Genomic DNA, 24413 nt, shown 5'->3' on the forward strand with positions numbered 1-24413 from the left:
AAACGAAATAGGACACGACTAAAAACACCTCCTTTCTTTGAAAATGTATTCAGGTACCGCGTATAGTTGTTGTTGTTGTTCGTGGTATTTATGGTGTTTGTCGACAGCTATGGTCATGGTCATCTACACCGGGCCAATTTTCGTCATTTTTGTACCGTAGACGCCGATTTGTAGTACTGCGAACTTCTAGGCTTTTATACGACGCATCTTAAAATGATGAGATGGCAAGGAGGAGTCTATAACCTCCAGCACTTAGGTGGGAATTCTGGAGTCGAACTAGGTCCGACCCTAACCAGCAACCCATTGATGTTGCAGCTGTTGATTTTACTACTACGCTATCACGTCACCCATGTCACCGATTTGCGGACAATAGGGTACTGTACGCAGTCGTCATGACACAAGCTGTCGTAAACGTGAGGGAAATATATTCTAAACCGCTTCCTACTGCACAAAAACAATGTCTCAAAAGAAAGTTGTGTTACTAGCTTACTACAAAAATATTAGTGGCATCCTTCACTCGGGGTTAGTCGTGAAGACGTGCCCTGGAAGTTAAAAAGTATCCTCCTGTTGTTGTTGTTGTCGTTGTTGATTATGTTTGTTTTACGATTACATTCGCCAAAATCCAAGATTCGTTTTAATACATTACAACGTTTAAACTCAATGTATGTTCAACATCTTCATTGCGTAAGTCAGCAAGTTCATTACGGTGGGAGCGATATTTTTCTTCCAACACGTGTTGTGTCTCTGATTGCGACATGTCAATAAATAATGGCTGACGCTCTCTACTTGGTTGAACAATTTGCTGAATCTGTTATTCCCAATTTGAACAGGTGAGCTGGTCTCGTCCGCAATGTCCGGTTTGTAGCCGGAACAAAATCGATTGATATTATTAATAATAATAATATTAATGGCACAGTGACGGTGGCGTTTATCGCCTTTTTCAGAGTTTGTGCACCACGACACGACTATTTGTAATGTTCCTATTTCTTTGCCTTGCGTAATCTTGAGGACAACTTTCGCTCTTTCTCTCATTCAGACGCCCGTCTCTCTCGCTCCCATGCGTCTCCATTGTGGTCTTTGCTGCCGACTCGTAGCACGACTAACTTTGCGTCTGGACATTTTAACGTACTATGCGGTAGTAGTGAGGTAGGCGATGAGGAGCCCAGAGAAACTTCCGGCAGAACCGTAACTCGAAACCACTTCCATTGGTGTCGTGAATGCAGTGAATAACCAACTGCGCCACTCGCTTCCCCAAAAATCGTTTCCCATCTTTTCGGCAGTCTATTCGTGTTTGCTCTGTGGTAAACGGTTGGAAAACATTTCCGACATTGTTGTATCCACCTGGCTTTGACGATGTTTTGACCAAATTTTCTATTTTGAAGCTACTTCCATGAGTACGTTTGAAAGCTTTATTTTCTATTTCCACTTAAAGGGTATGTGTTGGGTATCGCTACTTCGACCTGTATTTTAGTGGAAATATACGTGGGAGCTTCGACTCCTACTTGAGTACCAATGAAGTCTACTTTAACCAGCCGTGGTTGGTCAGCAAGTATATGTTCTGCTTGAGTTATTCAAATTTACTTAAAGAATGTTATCAACAGGTTCTGTTCAATTACCACAATGCGATCTGAAACAGGTTGCATCTACTTATGGTAATATAGACATATACTTCGTCCTAAAACGCCTTAACGGGTACATAATAAAAGCTCGGAAAAAGTATGACACCATATACAAAACACCCAGTTCCGCGAAAACAATATCTCGTGATGCAATCTCAAGAATCTGCGATCTTTTTTGCAAACAGTATAGACTCCGGAAACCTCCGATTTGAGATCATGAAAAATAACTCTCTTAATAAGGGGCGTGAAATCCCCGCCCATTTATACGAACAGCGATAAATCGTATATAACCCGAATATCTCCGGGCTCTGTGTAGATGAGAGTAGGCATAGCATGCCACGTATGAAGATAAGCGGATGTGCTTTGATTCAGAGGTGGTCAAAGTAGTCAGAATTTTTACACAAAACAGTAGTAGAATTCAGACTTGGACGATCACATAATTCTAGTTGTCTAATGGGACTAATCAAGGCGAAATGCCGGTTATATAATTCAAGTTTAATTCCTGAAATCTTTCAATGCTAACATTTTAACTATTTCGCGGTTTCCTAAAAATGCTACAGCAGAACTGTGCAGTGCAAAATGAACTAAGCTTGCTGCAAAGACGTACTCGTGCTCATAAAAATGGACTCTGATTGATATGAACTGAACTTATTGTTGTATTTCTCTCCAATCTTGGGTTGCGAATTCACAAGTTCGGATTCTAATCGAATTTGCTAAAGCTCAACATGCTAAAGCTGTTTAATTTCTGTGGAAATAAGGTCGTAACTTTACTATTCAAATGCAAGTAGAATTAGCTTGTAGACAAGACAAAGGTGCAAAGAGCGGAAGTAGGAAAGGAAATGTCCGAAAACTATTCAAAGAAGTAGGCCTAGTTTAAAAAATAGGTCTGGTCGAGAGATTGCATATTATTAGTTAGTTGCCCAGATGTGGCTATTCTCGAGATTACAGCATATATCTTCCGAACAAAAATAAATTCGCTGAGGACTCTTCAAATAGGCACGATCTTCAGCAGGGCCGTAACAGCACTTCGTCAGTCCTCCCCCCCCCCCCAAATGTTGGTCTTGGGCCCCCCATATGGTTATAAACCGAACTTCTGGGGGCCTTGGTCCCCCATACCTCCCTCAAGCTGTTGACTGTTTACCGCTACTTGTCGTCTACATTGGGTGTCCGTTTAGTGAAACAGCTTTTATCGCCTAAACGCGAGAAAATTCTATAGTTCATGACTGAATCGGTCAATATGATCGGGAATTGCATATATATCGCTATCAATTGTTATCCTCTCTTTGCTCACGTAATCTGATTTACCGGGAGAGTTGAGTGAGGTGTTTTTGATAAGGTAGGACCCCTCAATAAAACTTAAACATCTCCAGGTGTATACCCGTTGGCAGGAACGAAACAGCACTTCGTCAAGCCCCCCCCCCCCCCCCCAAGAAAAATAAAAAAATAAAAAATAAATTGAGTCTTGGGCTCCAATAGGGTGATAAACTGACTCCCCATCTCGTTGTTCGCTTTTGTCACGAAATTATAATTGTACTGTCTAGTGACCCAGCGCTAAGCTATACGTATTTAGTATTTATATAACGAAGTTTTCGGTCAGCATGAGGGCAGTCCTTGCCGGCCAAGGTTTTCTCGCTGCCGATCCGTCTGGCACACTTCTTGGAGTCGCAAGTTACATGGCCTAAAACTTTATGTGTTGGTGCGTCGTTACGCGGTAATGGCCAACGCCGACATGCCCATTTCTGAAAATCTTGCGTATTTTTTTGGGGGGGGGGAGGGTACCCAATAATCAATATAATTGACATCCCAAAATCGCGCGTAGAGCGAAAAAAATTGAAAAGGTTGCTTAAATTTTCAGAAAATACGCTATAATTTATGCTAATTCACGATATAGTTTTGGGCCCCTTGGAGCTCGCCCCTCCCAATTGGGGGGTTTAGGGTGCGGCTATAACGGCCCTAATCTTCAGACATAAATGCGGTTACTGTATAAAACAGATATTTCGCGCGGTTCTGTCGATAATTTCACTCTCGAAAGTGATGGACGCATATCCGAAATAGACTTTAAACTTGTTAAAATTCTAATTGTAAAAAGTGAGCAGTAATGCCTATTTACTGTTCACGTCGAAGTGGGAGCAGTGTAATACACATAACCTCTTGAGTAAGTAGTGAGAGTAGTGCATTACACTCCGAAAAGCAAGAGGTTCTTAGTCACTTACTCACCTAGACCTTTAGTACTGCGTTACATTTGAAAAAAATAGCATTTTGACTGTTGTTTATGATTATGAGTTTCAGGTCAAATCAATTCTCTGCCATGTTTCAGATTTTTCACTGTATACTTCTGCACTCTGTACAGATCGAGATGCGAAACCACGCGAGTTTGATTCTACTTTTAGTGGTAGTGTGCGATGTGGGTGAGTGTGACGTATGAATTGGTCGCTGACGTGACCTACATCAATGTTTTTACAATTACAGTCGTGTGCAGAGCAAGTTCCGTTGAAGGGCAGCAAACGGGTCGTAGATTGGTGAGTAAATTGCAGTCATTACGCATTTACCAACCGACATTAAATGCTCGTCCTTTCGTCGCCCGTGATACATTTCAGTACATCCCAAAATGCCATATACACCGTACTAAACATGGGTCGTCAGATGTGAAGAAATGTTGTACTTGTTCGATGATATCAATTTGGTTTCGCACGTACTGAAGAATTTGATCAAGTGGTCATGTTTCAGACAGCTTCCACTTCGGCTTGAGATAAGCAAAACTAGTAGAGTGGTTATGATTTAGACGACTTCGAAAATAGGCTACCCACTGATTAACTGCCAACACTCTGCGAAACCGCGTTCAAATCTACTTCATGAAACAATACTTAGTTGAGGTGCTTTCGGGACGTCTTAGTAATCGCTACTTCTATATGTACTTGAGTAGATGTTCTCGACATTACTTGTAGTTCTACTCGAGTAGCAACTCAAGTAAAACTACTTCGTTCCTCTCTGGAAATTTACTGTTCGTTGAGCGGTTATAGCTAGAAATCAATGGTTATGATATTACTGACGTTATGACATTCGTGGTTTCCTGATTAATAATTATATAATTTCATGTTTTTCTTCATTACTCTAGTAAGTGGACTCAAAGTTGGTTAACAGCGGATACAGGGTGCGTACGCCTAATCGTCCACAGAGGTACTTCCAGACATCCTTGACAAATTACTGGATTTCTCTATGGCTCAGCAGTAAGTATGAACTGTATTATCAGAATATATCAGGGATCGGTAACCGATGACTGACACGCGTGTAATTTGCACAAGTGACCTGCGGGGGAATGTTGTTACATCCAAAATCAGTCACATTTTTCGAAACAGAAGTTTTCAAGTTACCGTTTTTGATGACCCAATACGCCAGTTTAGAGAATACCATAACTAATATATTCTACTTATGTTTTAATTTTATCGAAATTCCTGAAAGATAATCATGAGCGTGAAATCGGTGCGGTAAAACGCAACTGCGGTCCTCAGATTTCAGCTCAATTGTTCGGATTTCTTGCCTGGTTCGAAAACTAGGAACGAAATCGAAATCTTGCATATACTACATACTACTGCATGCTGCGAATTAAGACTATTATACCCCTAATCCCTTTTTAAATCATGAAAACGTAACATCACTCTGTATAATGCAATCAATGTCACCACAAATATGCGCAATGTTTACAAGTGATTTAGATACCGTGTTACATGCAGGGACCATTTATCCTGTACTTTCTATGGCAATTTCTTCTATGAAGACGATACAATTTTGGGCTACCCCGAAATTGGTGTCTACTACGAAAACGTTAGCAGTTTTGCCTGATAAACGGTATATTAGAGTAGGTGATACTATTGGAGATACAAAACTTCAATATGTAATTGAATAATATTATCGTATTGAAAAACAAACCGAATCTTTTTGGTTGAAACTCATTAGGGGTAACCGTCAGCAACAATCGGAGAATTGAATTGATAAGTGGAAGTGCAAGTAATCAAACCCTGTTGAGTAATGAGAAAATGTAAAGGCACGTTGTTAGCGACCAACCATATACAAATCCTTCGCACGCGCGAGTTGTTGATACTTAGATATTCAGCCAAAGTTTCCGACCCTTAGACTATAATTTCGGCATCGGACATCGGGATATATTCCAATATCCCTGAAATTATCCTTTTCAGACCTATTGGAAAGCTCTTATGACTGGGTGGAGTACGAGGGTTGTCGCTATCGTGTCGGACCGAATGTAGCGACCGCAGAAGAAGCAATATCGGATTGTGCCAAAGTTAGCGATGGACACCTTGTTCACATGAACATCAGAACTGCCGACGACCGCCTGTGAGTGTAATTAACTTCAAATTTCTAAAACAACAGAAGGCGTAAAGGTGTCAATGTCTACTGAGCTACAACTAAAAGGACTGTACTTTCCAAGAGGTGTAAAAACTGCTTCAAGTTGACGTAGACTATGATAGGTCAGAAAAGTATTCGAGCAGGTCGTTTCAAAACCTATATTCGGCCTGGGAACGACTCTCATTTTAGCAGTTAATCAGATTTGACTACATTCGAAATCGCAAGTGGCAATGTTTCGTGACTGCTGCATGAAGGATTGAAATATCATGGAGAACTATCCAAGCACATTCTGTGCCACTGTGTCCTCGGCAATACAAGTAACATGTGTGAGATAGTTGCTGCATGTCTTGAAATAGGTACTTCGACTTATCGTTCAGAATCATCAATGATTATTATGACCAGCAGGTTAGTAACGACGTATTACTACTTTTGACAAGAACTCAAATTGTTTTCACCTTTGGTTTTCCTACTAAGGCTCCGCTTACCAGCAATACTCACTCCACCGGTCGTGCTTTACACTTCGTATACTTTTAATGTTTGAAATTGGGAAACAGTTTAAGGGTGATATTTGCATCAGTTTTTTCGCGTGAAATAGTCATGACGGTCGTCGAAATAGCCGGTAACTGAACTGACACGGTGACTAAATATATTCTTGAAACTTGTATCTATTAGTAACTCCATCAGTTGTTCGGGTTGGTCGCGAAGTTGCACTTCGCAATTTCGTAAGAATATCCGCATCCGATTAACTGCTACTCGACAACTGCTGACTTGAGTGCTTTTCAATCCTTTTTCAGCTCGAATTAGTTTTGACGTGTCTTGGAAATCGCCACCGCTACTTGTAATTGACTATAATTTACGACGTTAGCTGTATACTTCCAGCTTAGTACAAAGTAGAAAGGCTGAATAGTTGTGAAGGCCAAGGCTCATGTGCTTGATGTCTGATTTCAACCACTACTTTTCTTATCTTTTCATTATATCACGAACTTGAAGTTATTTGGAAGGATGAAATTATTACCAATAAACGGAACTGAGCTGAACCCTTTCTGACAGTAACAGATCACCATTCTTCCTTGTTTGAAATCGTTTTCGTGCTTTCAGTGTGCTTTTCCGTGATCTATTGGGTCTGTCTGAAAATGTTTGGATCGGATTAAAAGACACCGACGGAATAGGGACCGCGAGTCCCGTTTGGCTCGACGAATCGCCTTACGTCACTGAAAGGATGACATTCGAGATCCCGCCGACAAGCAGGAAATTAAGCATCGGCGCCGCCATTTCAATCTCGTACAGAAACATCATGTTTGCCCCGCCCGCATCGAGATACCACTACGTGTGTGAGGACTGCGCAGTTTGAAAGCACATAACATTGCAATTTGCGCATCTTTGACAATGTCGCATTATCGCATTTAAAACGTATTCCGACAATCCATGTCTTATTATATCAGTTGTATTATGCGGGCTCGCTCGAGTTTAACAATGACTCAGAAAGGCTATTGCTTTATCCAGTTTATGTTTTCCATTTACAGTACTGTGGCTGCTTTTTTGGCAGTCATGGTGTTACGAACTGTAGTCATTTACACCGGGCTGATATTTCTGATTTTCATTACTGGTCCGTTGATTTGCAGCACACATACATGGACAACTAGATAATTATTAAGGTCCAGTTGGATTAATTAGAACAATATGCTGGTAATATAATCCTTATCTGATTTGGGAGGTGTATCTTTGCTTTGAATACCAATCACATTTCTGGTTTTACTGAAAATGTTACAGGATAATAGGGCTGGGCAAAATCGAGTACCTGAGTGATTCGATTCAGAATCACGTATTATGCTTCGAGTCGAGTCGAGTATTCGAGTATCACTCATTATGACGTCACAACATCATATAAGATGTTAAAATTCAAATATGTACCTTTTATGCCACCTCAAACAACATAACGCATGTTATCCATCACATTAAAGATACTTTGGTATTTTTCCAACCATAATGATTTCATTGCACTTCTTGACAATGTTGTGGATTGATCATGACTTCGGAGATGTGTTATTTCCAGTAACGTTCGTAGCTTTATACTATGACTCGTATGCTGCGACACGGCCAATCAAGGTTTTAATGCTTCCTCAGTGAAAATTAGTATCAAAACTATAACTCTCGTTAGTAAATTACCTTTCAGTTGCGAGGAGCGTATAACTTCAGTACTCGAAAAAATCATGTTTTTCTACTCGACTCGAATCATCAAAATTAATACTCGATTCAGATTCGAGTACTCGAATCATTATGCCCAGCCCTACAGGATAACTGTACAGCGCGAAATGAGTCAAGCTTTCTATACAGACGTTTGTTATTCTAATGCTTATGAGAGTGAACTCTGACTTCATTCAATGTCCAACTTTTCGTGAATTCAGTAATTCTAATTCAATACTTCACTTCTCGACTAATTTGAAACTGCGTAACTATAAATCTTATTCTGATCTAATTTGGAAAAGATTGAATTTTTTCTAGCTGCCCAAGTCTGCTATAGCAAGGCTCCATTTTCGTTTTAACGGTTTTTTGAGACATTGCTTGTGCGCCATAGTGGCGAGATAGCGTAGTGGTATAATCCACAGCTGCAACACTAATAGATTGCGGATGTGAGTCCGACCACGGTCGATTCTAGAACTCCTATCTAATTGCTGGAGGCTCAGCTAGGCTCCATCTCGCCATCTCATCCGTGTAAGCGGTGTCTTATGAAAGCCTAGAAGTTAACGGTGCTGCAATTCGTCAGCTACGGAATAAAAATCAAGATATCCCTGATGTAAACGACCATAGTAGTCGACAAACACCACGAATACCAAAACGAAAACACCGCTTTCACGGATCACATTTATCACAGTAATTGACAGTACTTTTCTGTATTGTGTCTATCTCGGTCGTATGGACCGGGATTCTCACCACGAATCTTACAATAAAGGAAAGGCTTAGTCTGAAAGTAAAAGCAGTGCGGTACGTGTAGCATGGAGCCAGTTCTCGCGTTCTTCAGGGTTTGGGCAATTTGCCTTTGGTTAACTGCATTCCCGCCAGCAGTTGGTAAACAAAGGACGCCAACTGGCGGCACATGATATCCGTGCAAGTAAACATTTAAGTCACGATGCTCGAACATTCCACTGAATGAATACTGATGTGCGTTCGAGATTATTGGATTGCCATCTGATATGTCCATTTAGCCTGCTGACACATTTCACTTCATTTCCATCCCTTGTACGTTTTGTGTTATTTTATGTTTTTAGTTTTGATTCAGTGTACATTCCTCTTATATTATATACATGTTCCAGGCCAAGGTGGGTGTTTGATTGAAATACCATGGAATGACGTTTCGTCTTCTTCCTATCGATTCATTTATCGAAATCTCGTGGTATTTTGATACGGTTACGTTGTTACCAGGACGATTTTTGACATTTAAAAAAAAAGTCATAATTCCATACTGCACAAGACTACGTGAGCATCGGTTCTTATATCGAGAAGCGCATGATGAAAAATGTGATGTACACAACATTGTTAGAACAAAGCAACACGGTTTGTCACCAGCAGCGTACTCACAACTTGAGTGTTGCCAGCTGACAACTGCTGCTGTTGAATGTTCTTTTTCCATTATCAGTTAGGACAGACACTTTCTACCCGAGAATGTCGGAAAGTATCTTACATTGTATTACTACAAATCTTAATTATTTCTACCATAATGCATGATGCAACTACTGGAATTATTCTTCATAGTTCCATATTTTTTTAAATAAGGTTTTTTCATGCAAACATTTGTCAGTTTCTCGGTGAAAAAGTTTTTTTTTTCATGGCAAACTACTTCGTAAGAACAGCCAGTTCTAACCAGAAATTAAGATAAGTAATACATTTATAACATTATGTGTAAAAACACCTACTGTACAAGTACTGTACATGCACGAGGGCAAAATGCTGTCAAAGTTAAGTTTTCCAAGGTAAAAAAGGTAAAAATTTAGATTTTATAGGTCAAAATCTTCCGTTCATAGGTCAAAATAATCGCCCTAAATATCACTAAACTGAACTGACATATAGGCCTATACGAGTGTCCGATAGACTCGAAAAAAAACGATTCTAGTTTGACATATTAGCATATAAAGGCGTGATTCAGTTTTGACATTCTAATAAAGCTTTCGTGTTACCCTTGGAGAATGAAGATTTTTCGGCGTCGAAACTATAATGTACCTTCTCCGTCAGTCATGTATGTGCGATTTGGTCACGGTAGCGACAAGGACTTTTTCTTTACGCACGTAACATTTATTTTGTCTAAAAACATGAATTGAACCCAACCAGACACGTGCGGCTTATGGGGTCTGACTGTACTGTACACATACATCTTTGTATATCTGTTAAACGATGATCGGCTCACGATGCGCTGATTGTGATAGGCGATTTCTGTCTCGTAGAATACATTTTGTAGTTAGATTTGAAGGCGCCAAAAGCTTCATAGATTTAGCTATCTCTTAGGCGAGTGTCGATTCACCACTTGTTATGTATCGCAATACGGTGATAAGATGGTGTCGGTTCCGTTGATACAATAGCTTCGGCCCGCTCGCCGAAGGTTTAAAATAGGCAGTGGGGAATATTACTGTAGGTAGTACGAACATAAGTCAAGATATGCAAATAAGTGTTGATGCTAGGAAAATTTTTATTTGCATAATACCGCGACATCAAGCAATATTTCCCTCATTCGAACGAATTCATCATAACCGATGTATAACAAAAGATCCCAACCTTGAGCACAAACATTGCCGCGTTAGTATGCGTTGAAAGGCACATTAAGGAGAAATTACTCATTGGTAATAATATTTGTCCGATGTGATACGGATAATCGGATCATCCGATATAAGATCCCGAGACTAATCACGGAGGTGCTCCAAGTGCAAGAAGCGATAAATCACTTCAAGTGCAGTAGAAAATGAAAAGTCGGAAAAGCACTCAAGATGCATATTCGCGATTAAACCTAAAGTGATAATGACCCTATCACTTCATTATAACATCTTTCTTTAAAATTTTTTGCATTTCAACTGCGGGCCACTCTATGCATGGCGCTGGCCGTATAAAAAATCAACACTAAACGAGCATGCACCTTGACAATCTCAAAAAAAAGTCTTACTTGCTTTATTACAAAAGTTTGCTCGAAATATCCAGCATACCGTTCTCAAATATTTAGTGACTCTCTGCTGTGAGCTTGACCCGCAATGACACAACATCACGAGCGAAATGCGTAGTCAGCGAATGATGCTTATCCATTTATCCAACTAATCAATGAGATTGATATCGTTTTCTGATGTAAAAAATACAGCAGGCGTACCGGGTCAATCTTGACTTCATATTTTACTGTATCATTAAAGCCAAATCCGTGCCATTGAGGTGTTGGCTACTGTTGTATAACTTGTTAATGGGGTAATATTGGCAGCAAGTATAGAAACCCGTTTTACTCTCTGCTCAATCTCAATAGCAATACTCAGACGCTGAATACATTGTCCGGTCTGGCCTAGACCGTTAAGGATTAAGCTTATATTCCCTGGTAATTCCTCGTCGAAATTGTTGGCTAAGCGACGGAGGATATTGATTTTATGGGATTATTATATCCTTTGATTGCCTCAGTTGATACATTTAGCGACGTTTAAAACGCCAATATGTTCTTCAGCATTATGGCATAATGTGGCCCGAGTCATCGCTCGGTATCGTGTACAGTGTACACACTATGTCACATTAATATAGGCTATCACATCATTGAAAGATAGGATTGGAATCAGCAATATGACGTCACGTGACGTCATGAGGTTCACGTTCGCGTTCACACAGAACCTTTCAAAAAGGTTCGCGTTCACACGAACCTGAACCTTTAAGAGGTTCACACCATCCCTAAGAAGTAGGGAATACTTACTTCGGTACTCGTACCTCGTTACTGTCAATCTCCGGAGCTATACGTTACACATAATTGTAAACTAAAATAGATAAACCTGTAAATTTTAATTCGCAGTGTGAACTTTATTGCAACACCTTGTTTCTTATGTCGAGCACATATGATTCTATTACAACAATCGATGGGTATGCTATTTATGGTGATTGGCGGACGTCTTGTGATAAACTCACAATGAGGTCATCCAGCCAGCAAAGAATCAAATATCAGCTTACAAAATACTTGTAGCATCGCCTATAAAAGAAAGTCGTTCATTCTTGTACCATAATAATGTATAGTCAGTTCGTTATCGGATCAAGACGGACGTGTCAAGCATCCAATAACGATTTGCATATGGCCTATGTATCTGGAAAAGACTTAACTTCAAACTATTTGCGACAATACTTGGGTCGGAAGTGACTTCAGAAGTGATACGGATATTATGAGCTTGTTTGAGGCATATTTATCGACTGTGCTGTCACTGGTGAACTTTGTGACGGATATCTGCTCGGTTTGGATATACTGGATGCAGACGGACGATAGTTTAGACGGTTTCTACGTAGCGCTTATCTCTACACTGATCTTATTTATAAGTCCCATACCTATTACCATCGGTATAGCGTGTACCTTCACCAAAAGATCCACTAAAGTGGAAACAACTTTGCGCAAAGCAAAAACGCTAGAATTGACATTGACAGCTACACCTCAACTATGGATCAGTTTATACGCTTTATCAGTTGGCGCAAATATACTTTACGGGGAAACAGCAATGTTACTCGTGTCATCAGCTATGTCGTATTTATCAGTATGCGCGATCCTACCACGTGCCGATAACAGAATCTTAAGTAAAACATTTCAAAACGATTGCATGACTGACTGCGACCGCTTCGTGGTTAGCTTCTCAAAATGTGCGATATTTCTGGCGCGAATGTCGTTGCTGGTTTACATGACCTCACAGATAGGATGGTTTACTGCTTTGTTCTTTGGGATGCACTGGATTATGCTATCTGCTTTGTGTTTTTGTGCTATTTCAAAGCGCTCTATCAATCCGTGTCGAAATGCTATTGACGCTATCGAATCAGGACTTTTGCATTTCTTCTCGTGGGTATGCCCAGTTAAGCGGACTTGGTCTCACTTCTTTATGACGGCGTATTTTATTTTGGAACACGTTCTAGTGTGGATCTTGTTGCTGTGTTTGCCTAACAACCAATCTACTTTTCTCATCGCCAATGTACTGGCATTTCATGTGTTGATGAATACTATCGCTACTTTATTCATGGTTGCGTATGTTATTAAGAAATGGCCGTGAGTTCGGATATAACATATCCTGCTGCAATGAAGGGTTTACAATTACGCGGGGAGTAATGTAAAGTCAAGTATTGCATGGAGTCTCGTAGTTTTGCGCTTAGCGCATGACCTCACTGTATAGGCCCTTGTGGTGCATGCAACATATTCCTGCTGTACGTCAACTTATATACCCGTTTCATTTAATTTCGCAAACAGATTTTTCATTTCGAAGTATTCAAGGTGATTTATTTATTTTCATTGCCAATCTTGGTCTCTAGTAGGTTATTGGTGTTTACCGAATGCGTTAAAAAAATTCAAAAGTGCCGAAATTCACAGTTACCAGACTGTTGTTCCATGTCAATGAACAACGAAAGCAATTACTTTAGTATCGACAAGCCATTGTAAAAGAGAGGAGTATTCATCACGGAGTGTGTAGCCGTCATACATAGAACTACTATAGCATACTCAATGTATATCCATTTTGGTGAATATTGGTTTGAAGAGCTTCTTGGAGGTACAGAATTTCAATATGCAATTGAATAGCATACTCATATTTAAATGAACCCGAATATTTTCGGCTGACACTCGTCAGGGGTAACCGTCGGCAACTAGTAGAGAATTGGAAAGAACATTGTATATCAACAATCGTATCACAAAATATGACGTCACCAGCATGAAATTTCGGGAATGTACTATAGTAAATATATTTTTAGGTGGTACACGAACTCCTTTTGTTGACAGAGTTTTGATGATGCTGATCGATCAAAGGCCATTAATTCTGCCATCGGCAAACATCTGTTAGATAATCCGATCTGTGCGAATAATTATCAAGACCACCGATTTCGAATCGTTGGGCGCGGCCGTTCACAATTCCATTTGTGTGCCTTAGAGTCGACTTTTATCAAAATACACCAACCAAAACTCTGTCAACAAAAGGAGTTCGTGTACCACCTAAAAATAGTACATTGAACGCTCTCTCATTCACGAAATTTCATGCTGGTGACGTAATATTTTGTGATACGATTGTTGATATACAATGTTCTTTCCAATTCTCTACTAGTTGCTGACGAATACCCCTGACAAGTGTCAGCCGAAAATATTCGGGTTCATTTCAATATGAATATAATAATCAATTGAATATTGGTTGTACTCGCAGCAAAAAGAAAACGTTGTATTCGGTGCGTACGTCTTCGTATCATTCGTATTTGTGTGACACAGTCACAGCTGCCAGCGCAATGCACATTTTTCCTAATGACATCGTGCCATTTGAAAAATATGACTTCCATTGCCCCAATGCTCGCATCAGAATAAAAATCAATTCAGAATTATTATTCATCAAAAGATCCGTGGAATAAACACGAATTGCTAAACAATCAAACATAAAGAATACGTCGAAACAACTTCTTCAACACACTCGATCAACTCCTACCTCGGCCTGCAGGCTCTAATGGGCCGGAAATCATCACAACATTAGGAAATTGCACATGATCTGCGCACTATGTGAGGCACGAGATGTCGGACAAACAGGACCATTTACGCCTCTCTTTCGAATCACGTAAAACATAAAGTTTATCACACATGATAATCTCATAATCGGGGTGTCAAATTTGATTTTAAATAATTATACGTATTGTTAAGTGGTGGTAAGTATGTAAATAACTTTAACGGTATCGAAGTTGCAATATAAGTTTCTCAAAGCCCCTCGTAAATCACACAGGCTAGGGTTTTGGCTTTGGATCAATTCGAAATACAAATAAAATCGTTTCAATAATATATTCATGACAGAAATATATTATACCCCGAAGCTTTTCGAGCTGACACTCTTCAGGGGCAATCGTCACCGAATGGGGAATTTCAAAAACATATTTCTGTCATGAATATATTATTAAAATGTACAATAAAGTTCTGTACCCCGAACAGTCTATTCAAATAAAATCGTGGAACAAGCGTAATGTTCATATTTTGACAGATGGCCCACTGCATACGATAAGTAGCCAACCCTTGACCTACGGAATTATCGAAATATTGGACAAGCAATAAAAATCAAGATACCATTTTCAATACGAGGCACAATGGAAGTAATAGTGTCAGCCAAAAAATATACTAGCATTTGAATAGCTTCTTGGAGATACAGAACTTCAATATAACAATAATTAGCATATCGATATTGAAAGATTGCCCCTGACGAGTGTCAGCCGGAAATATTCGGGTCCATTTCAATATGATTATACTATTCAATTGTATATATTATCTAGAATGTATTCCAGTTTCATACTCTTCTTTCTCCTTTCTGCGGATAATGTCATATATGAAGTGGCGGAAGAGCATTGTTTCAAGTCTATTGTTATAGCGTTGCTCTATTCGTTGCCTACAAACCCAGTATAAAAGTACGGTAATGTGACCGTGCCTTGCCTGTAATAATATATTGCGTTGTAGTCTACGATTCTCACGGCGTCATGTTTTCATCACTGGCCGCGTGATGTGATTGTGATATACTATTACTATCGTCTGTTCCAGGCGAATCACGTTGCAGACCACCTGATCTGCGAAGGTGTGGGCGAGGCGTGACTTATTACTATGCGAATCCACTAAACCCGACATCAACTTCGGGCAGCAAAGCAAATCTGTTCACGAATCAATTTCGTGCATCATTGGAATATTGCCAGATCGCATATGTACCGGTTGGAATGTTTCCGTGCGGGCCGTTCCGATTTTTGATTGGGTAGAATCGCATGCGTGTTTGGTTTGGAAATAGCATCGCGTAATTTGCGTAATATGTATAAGTCTGACGTATTGTAACTCAATGTGTGAACTCACCCCACTTGATTTCGACAATATTGTCAGTAATACTTAGTAGAAAAGTCACCATTTCTGATTGAGCTAACTACTTCGTTACAGCTTAATAATTACTTACTTTAATTGGCGTAAATATTTGTTATGCTCCGTACAGTATACACATTTTTTGTGGTAGTTTTCGTTAGCATTTTACTCTTAGTAGCAATATCCCAATCTATGCTATATGTACATTGTATATAATGCCGGTGACGTCATTGTTGGTCATACGATTGTTGATTTACAATGTTCTTTCCAATTCTCTACTAGTGTTTGACGATTACCCGAAACCTTCGGATTTGTTTCAATATGAATATATTATTCATTTACATATTGAATTTCTGTACCTCCAAGAAACTCTTCAAGTTGATATCATTTCTATATTATTACGTACGGATGCAGTAGCAGTAATTAGTCATCGGCCACCTCTACATATCTCGTAGATATATGACCATAGTGGATTGTACGATTTACAAATAGGACATTCCAGCAGACTGACCTGACAATACACTTCGCCTAACGCTGTACGAAATATGCGGTGTCCGGCCAATATATTCGTGTCTATCAGTCACACGCGGCATTCATAACATGCGTCAATCCCGTTCACAGCAACTGAAACGCCTACTTGCGATGCGAAAAGATGTCTTCAAATACAATATTGTTGTGTCATGACTAGCGTCTGCTGGTAATATTTCCTGGTTCAAACATACGGGATATCTCACTTCGAGTGCAGTTAAATTGCCGCATCACGTCGCTTTGAAATGGAAATGGATTCCTCGCAAATAGGTAATAAACCCGGATAATTGAGATATCAATAAAACTCGATAACTTTGCAGTAAAATTAGTGCGCTGTAGCTTAAAGTTCCTCCGTCGAAAGAATCTGTTCCGTGTTCAGTTCAATGCTAATATGACAGATAGCAAATGGACGAGGATTGAGAAACCTTTCGGCCTGATCATTTCAACGCCCGCAATTGATATCAACAGGTATAAGTAGCTACCACCACAAGCTTTGGTAGCGCCGAAGTGTACGGGAACGGGTAATTTACCGTTATAATATTGATCAATCTGTTTGGGTGAGGTCGATGTGAATAGAAATCGGTAATTTGATGAAGCAAGGTGCTGCATCAAGTCGACCGAAATTCTGGCAGCATACGTCAAATGATACCACTGCTGAATCTCTCTTCTCAAATGGAACCAACAAGTTTTGCCTTCCAAGTTATAAAGCTCGAATCTAGTTATCTCTATTGAAAGGATGGTAGCCTATGTTTACCAAGGTCATTGTATTTACGCCGTAGCGTAACGATGACTTCTGATCGCGTACCGGGGAAATACCTCAAGTATAGTTCATAGGGAGGATAAAAAATGACGTAATCTATAGAACTGTCTAGGCAGGCCCACTGTATTTCTCACAGTCGTTATTGTAAAATGATAACTATGGCTGACTTATAACAGCTGGTTCGCATTGAAGTAAGACGTTGTGAAGTTGCGTCATTGGAAGTCATCAGATTACTTCGGATACACATCATGTGTTTATCGCAATAGTGGAGAAATTCGGTACCTTGACTCATGCGTGACTCTATATTGAATACGATCACTTATACGGGGAAATATTCAGGTATCTTGCTCAAGCTATGGGTATGAATACTTGAGATCAAGCGATACAGACGCTTTCATCGTAATTATCATGTTTCGATTCCAGATACTTCAAGACTTGCAATACAGTTAATAAAAAGGAAGGAACAGAAACGACTAATTAATCAAACTCATTTCTTAGCCTACAAATATATAGTTAGCAATCGGACAAAAAAACGTGATAAAGGAGGCATACACGCCATAGTCTAGTTTTAATGAGAAATATCATTCAGAATTCCAGGTAAACAATGAAGAGACATTTTACAGAATAGTGTACAGGCGAAGTCGCTGTGTCAAGATCAATTCGACAATCTCAATACGCACCCTATATTAATCCGATAAAATGGACATGCATTTAGACTTCAAGGTGGTCATGGTCATGGTCATCGGTCATACTTTGAAAGCTCTGCTATCGAACCAAAGAGGGCTTGTACACATGTGCGTTAGATTTCATAGTACTGAAAGTGTCAAATTCAGCGGACAGATACACAGATTGAAAGAATGCATAAACTAGCAATTTCTAGCTACCTCGTTTCTTTATTATTCAAGGCTCGATTTGATCGAAAAGAATCTCACAGAACTAACTTACATAATATTAGTCGTATAACTGAATTCGGTATACGTATTTACAGGTGATATAGTCACTTTCGTTTAATCGTGTTTTTGCGTTTGGTTGCTACTACTGCGCCAACATTGGGTTTGGCTGTGAATAGCTGGTGCTTTCGCGTGTGTCAGCATTCTCCTAGCGAACGTATTAGATCGTTATGCTATTCACTCCCAGTTTTCTCTATTCAATTTATTGTGTGTTATGAACTTGGGGTGTACGATAGTCGATAGATAGATAGATGTCGTACGATAGATGTCGTACGATAGGGGGTGTTCTTCAAGATAGATGTCTTCAAGATAGATGTCTTCAAGATAGATGTCTTCAAGATAGATGTCTTCAAGATAGATGTCGTACGATAGGGGGTGTTCTTCAAGGATTCTGCTGTAGACCCTACGTACACTGTACCGGAATCATACTTATTGGATTACATGAGCGTGAGCTTGAGCATCCTGTATAATGAATAATTGTCCGATCGAATTTATATCAAACAGTGCAAGTTGCCTACATAAGAGGCCCTTGATTACAGGGGAAATGGCTATCCCATTTGCCTGAAAAATAACTGGACAGTTGATAGTTATACAGTTAGACAGTTCTGCAGGCGATAATGTGTTGATTACAGACATGGGGTAATCGCGATAAGTAATCGTAATCGATTACGACGATTACAGCATTTTCAAGTAATCGTAATCGCAATCGATTACATTCGAAAAAATTCCCAAGTAATCGTAATCGTAATCGACTACTTCGCATATTTAATCGATTTCTTTGTGAAAGAACGATTACTTTTTATTTGTGCGACGACTGTGACATAAACTGAACAATGAACATTCGTTAACAAGCAAGAGATATTATACGAGTTATTGAGTCACAAACGTCTGATTTTCAAATGCCATTGTTCATTATTACGTCAGAAGTAGCCTATTAGCTTTGCTAGTCTTTGCGTAAGAAGTATCCACATTCCACACTTATAGTAAATAGATATTCGATGTACATTAGTGTGATTGTAAAACACCCACCGTTCAGTATATCGGGTTATCGATACATTTCAGACGCAAATATATACCTCGCTGCAGGATAATTAATCACCTCTCTGCCTAGTTTAAAATCGCAACTTTTGTGTTGATGTTTGGTTATGCTTAGTTAAACGCAATTTGACCGTTGCTGCTTGGCGAGCAATAGGCCTATGTGCTGGTACGAACGTACACCAGACAAAGATTTGAAATTTTGTACTCGTCAAATAAAATACTACGGTTTCCACAACGAAGCATTAAAAATCAACAGCTGCTGATATATATCATAACGGCGCCGTTTTTGCCGTTTCTCGTAATGGACGCTTGCATTACATTATCTGTATTAAGTTGAAGGCAGAATTTTATTTTCACCTTCTCTTATTCTCATATTATTCTACTCAAAACGGGCGTCAATTGCTATTTCACAATTCTTTACTGAAGATTTGGACCTGCCGCCATACCATCGGCTTATATACCATGTTAGCGTGGGTTGTAGCTAGAATCAGGATCAAAACAGCAAAATCGTTCTCCACTCCAAACGTTGTTCTTGGGCCCCCAAAGGGTAGTCAATTTTTAATTTGAAGATTTAATTTCGTCAATTACATTGGTAATTTCATTATATTGCATTTTTAATCCTATCTCAGCTCCCGATGGTCAGACTTACCAGAATAGCAGGGCGCTCGTAATCCATATTTATAACATCTGGCATCTCGCAATAATTAATGTAGTGCATGTTGTTAATTCGTGACCTCCGGTCTGTTATATAGTCAAAAGATATTGTAGTGGCCCAAACTTAGCAGACTAAAAGAAAAACATTCGTGAGACGCACACACAAATTGTCATGTCTAATGCTCTGTGGGTGCCTGCGTGGCATTTCCATCGTGGGCTCAGATTGGAAGGATCGGACTGTTAGTCTAGCCCACCCAGCGCGGCTATTGACAATGGACACACACCCCAAATTTCGGCCAACGTCTTTCTTTGATAGCACACTTCGTAGAGTCGCATGTTGGCCGAAACTGCACATGTCTTTTGGTGTGTCGGGGCGCGGTATTGACTGGCACCTAAGTGCCTATTACTATGAGTTATGCGTCCTTTATTTCTTGAGGGGAGACATTTGCATTTCGAAATCAAGCTATCTAGAGACATTTAAATGGCAAAGCTCAAAGAGAATTTTCAAGATAATGAAATCTGTCGAGAATACTCTATAATTTATGTTGGTTCACGAAATACTTTTTAGTCCCCTCCGAGCACGCCCCCCACCCTATTGGGGAATTTGGGGTGCAGCAGTTATGGACCTGGCAAGAATGCAAATCATTGGGTGCGATAAATCGTCCTTTATAAAATGGGCAATATGTACATTATGACGTAACAAGCAAATGTCGCATCTGTTTTAAAGAAATATGTTATCTCATTAGGCCTTTTCAGCGCAATCCATGTATTGTCTTCCAATATAACTACTAAGATGCAAAATAAATGTAATCGTGAGTAATCGTGATTACTTTTCCAATGTAATCGTAATCGTAATCGACTACTTCCTGATTTTGCTGTAATCGTAATCGTAATCGTAATCGCGTGATTCCGAAGTAATCGTAATCGCAATCGATTACATTCATGAAGTAATCACCCCATGTCTGGTTGATTATAGGTTGCAAGGTCAATTTGATTTTGATGCTATATGGTGGTAGCAACAGGACATGTTATGTTCAGATAATACCACTTATACAAGTGTCTTTAATATTACGAACTGATGATGTCGGGGAAGCAGTCGGTTCCGGAGCTGCAAATTTTGCAGACAATAACAAAGCACCTTCAGAGATCACGTTTCAGTGGGAAGTACGCAGATTTCAAAATCATAGTCGGCAGCAAAGTGTTCCCAGCTCACCGCTTTATTCTCGGAAACAAATCGGCGTTTTTCCGTGACGTGATTCATAATAACGCAAATAAAGACACCCCAGTATCGTGTGATCATTCGGAATACACAGCAGATGCTGTCAGCGTATGCTTGGAATACATTTACACAGATCGACTCGAGTTCGAGTCTCACAACGCGCCGGCTGTTTTGCGCGTGGCGCATCATTGGACTTTGCGTTATGTCGTCACCAAGTGCGAGCAATTGCTGAAGACTAGCATAACGTCGTCAAACTGTATCAAAACAAGAGCGCTGGCTACGAAACTTGGCCTTGCGGACCTCGGGGAGTGCGCTAACAAGGCTATTCTTGGGCATTTTGAAATGGTGACTAAAGCTAAAGATCTAGTCATTTTATCAGTTGATGATATGAAGTCCATTAAAGAGACAGCTATGGAAAGAGCATCAGTACGCATTAAAGACTTATGGACTCTATTTTACACATGGCACAAACGAAAAAACAAGGCTGGATCTCACACCTTATGCGAATGCTTGCATATATTCCCGTTCGACCAGTTTACAGTCACCGGTTTCAAAGAGCAGATATGGAAAAACGAACACGTGTCGAACTGTGACCAGTGTCAGGAAGTCGCGGTACGGGCGTTTCTGAGTACATTTGACGAGCCACGAAAAGGCGACGACATTTTATTCCTTAAAAAGCTCGCGAAGAAATACGATTTTCGTACGTTGAACGAAATTACGCGCAGACACATTGTAGAGAATCATTTATTTATATTCACAAATCACGACATGGGCGAGCTCGATAACGATGATTTGATGGAGTGCATTAACGATATCGAGGACATGTGCACGCCCGGTGAGTTTACGGCGATCGTGAAATGGATGGTAAAATCGAAAAAGCGACAAGAAATTTTCCCGCAAATATTTAAATGCGTGGAGGATCCTACCTGCGCGCCACACAACGTGTTTCTGTCCAGTATTGGCAGATTTTTTGGTCTTTCCGAACCCACCGCGGCAGAAGTAGCATGTTCTATTTCACGTGAGCAATATTGGTGGCCGAAATACTGCCTTTTCCTCAAAAAGCTGGCGGGAAAATACGACTGTAGCGTTATAGAGAAATTCGTGGATCAATGCATAGCCGGGGGTTTTGCCGAGGTCTGTGAAGACGTCGGTTTTTTAGAACTACGTGCTCCTGACTTGATAAATTATCTGTCGTCGAAGTCCACGTATAGCTGTCGTGAAAGCCAGATTTGGGGGGCGATCATGTGCTGGATTCGTCATCACGAGTCGAGACGGGAGTCGTTTCAAGCTATCTTCGATTCGCTAAAGCTAGAAGAATTTACGACCGGTTTCCTGAGGTCGAACATATTAATCAACGCGTTAGTGATGGAGTCCAAAGCCAGTGTTTTCTCCGTGATGAGGGAGATTCTGCGAAGATTAGAAATATTGGAAAGCGAACACGCGGAAATGAAGAAAAACCTTCGCAACAAAATCGATCGGAAACAGACAAAATGAACGACGTATGTCTTTATCCCGGAACGTATATAGATCTGCTCTGCTCGCTGAAACGCAGACATGTTTACCAAGCAAGGTTTGCTGGATGCAGTGTTGTTTTGTCAGGCTTAACCTGGTGCTAACTAGAGAATGGGTTCCCGACCATTTTTTGGCGTAACCCCGTATTTGAATTTGAAAATTTATCAGTTATTCAGCCGCGCCGACGGCTTATATGTATCTGTACATGTATACTATTAACACATGAAACTACCGGTTCATTCGTAGATTTCCAGGAACGAGAAATTACAGTCCTATTGATTTCGATGCACTCGACACTTTAATACTCATAGCAGTGGCCGGATATCATTCTCACTTTATGCCAGGTGGGGCTTTAAAATGATGCTCCTACTTCGTTCTTTTCTATTAAGAAAAATGAATTCGGATTTTCAGAAATGGCCCGCCCATAAAATCCGTATCCCTATAGTTAACATTCTCGTAATAGTCATTGGTATTTAATTTCCGTCCCCAGGCCATCCAGAGATAGATAAACGACCCAACGTTGAAAGCTTTCGAACTAAAGTCTCACTGGTATCAAATTTTCTCAGCTTTCCTATGAAACCAATATTTGCGGATTGATAGTAAACGTTTCCATATTTAGTGGATTGCTGATTTGCATAAATTTATATACCTGTTGATCGCAGCACCGTGACTAGGTCTACATTCCTTTCTATCAGTGGATACCTCTTGAATCGAGGGACTGCTAAACATTTTGCAGACGTGTTCGAATGTTTCGGTGAAAATACTTATATTTCAATATTACTTTACTCAATATTATCCATTTTGCTATGCTCCCCGAATTTTATAAGTTTTTATATTGATTCGTATCTTTGATGTGAATAAAATATCTATTATATCTTTGAACTATGTTCTATGCATCGCAATCTCATAATATTGGCAAATTTATATTGTGTTAGCACGGCAGTCGATCAAGTGTCGTTGCCGATCGATTTGCACGCTGCATTTTTAGTTCGATTTGACAGCACATGCCAACGATATGTTAGAGCCGTCGTGAATTATAAAAAGCCCGCCTTGGACACGAAAGAGAGCATATGGTGATGATTTCGCCCTAGCCACAGTGAGGAGCATCGGAGCGGAGTCGGAGTGGATTCGGAGCGGAGTTTTGCCGATTTTGTGACAGTCGGAGCGGAGTCGGAGTTTACTACAGATATTTTTTCGGAGAATTTTGGAGTATTGTAACTTTTGTCTACGATATATTTATATAGCTCTGACCAAAATACCCTATTGATTATGATTACAAACCAAAATACAGACAGTTGACACCTTGTAAAGCTGTAATATGACGGGTAACATGCAAAAATGATTGCCAAGTGCATAAAAATTAGCCATCTGCACTGCAATTGGGGACTGGAAAGTAAACAATACAATAAGGGCAACTATATTATCACATGTACCATGTTGTACCATGTGTGCCATGTACCATGCTTGCCACTGTTTGGGATACATGACGAGATTCGTCGGAGTATCTCGGTGTCTGGGATTGAACTCTTCGGAGTCGGAGGGAGTTTTCCTCAGACACCAAAGTTGTCGGAGGGATTCGGAGTCTCGAAAAGCACTATCCGCTCATCACTGCCTAGCCACCAGTACGTAACCAAAGGCTATAAGTTCTAATCTCTGCCCTAGCATGTTTCCGAGCTTCAAATTAACTGGACTCATCATCGACTTGCTATCACTATTATACGATCCA

General features: G+C 40.0%; 2 protein-coding genes and 1 long non-coding RNA gene across 3 annotated transcripts in view; 2 read left to right on the forward strand and 1 right to left on the reverse strand.

The window, feature by feature from the left end:
- The window catches only part of LOC145436443 (uncharacterized), a 512022-nt gene that overhangs the window by 367406 nt on the left and 120203 nt on the right, over positions 1–24413 (reverse strand). The gene's annotated exons all lie outside the window — the stretch shown is intronic.
- LOC145436382 (protein bicaudal C homolog 1-like) overlaps positions 1–24413 on the forward strand; it is a 788516-nt gene that overhangs the window by 18459 nt on the left and 745644 nt on the right. The window lies entirely within an intron of this gene.
- LOC145449708 (uncharacterized) lies at positions 4702–7743 on the forward strand. Its single transcript, XR_013918331.1, has 3 exons — positions 4702–4846; positions 5813–5969; positions 7080–7743. It is a non-coding gene; the product is annotated as an uncharacterized LOC145449708 (long non-coding RNA).

Source organism: Botryllus schlosseri, chromosome 1 (assembly GCF_051294905.1).
Source record: "Botryllus schlosseri isolate E-star chromosome 1, Bs_hap1, whole genome shotgun sequence".
Taxonomy (NCBI): Eukaryota; Metazoa; Chordata; class Ascidiacea; order Stolidobranchia; family Styelidae; genus Botryllus; species Botryllus schlosseri.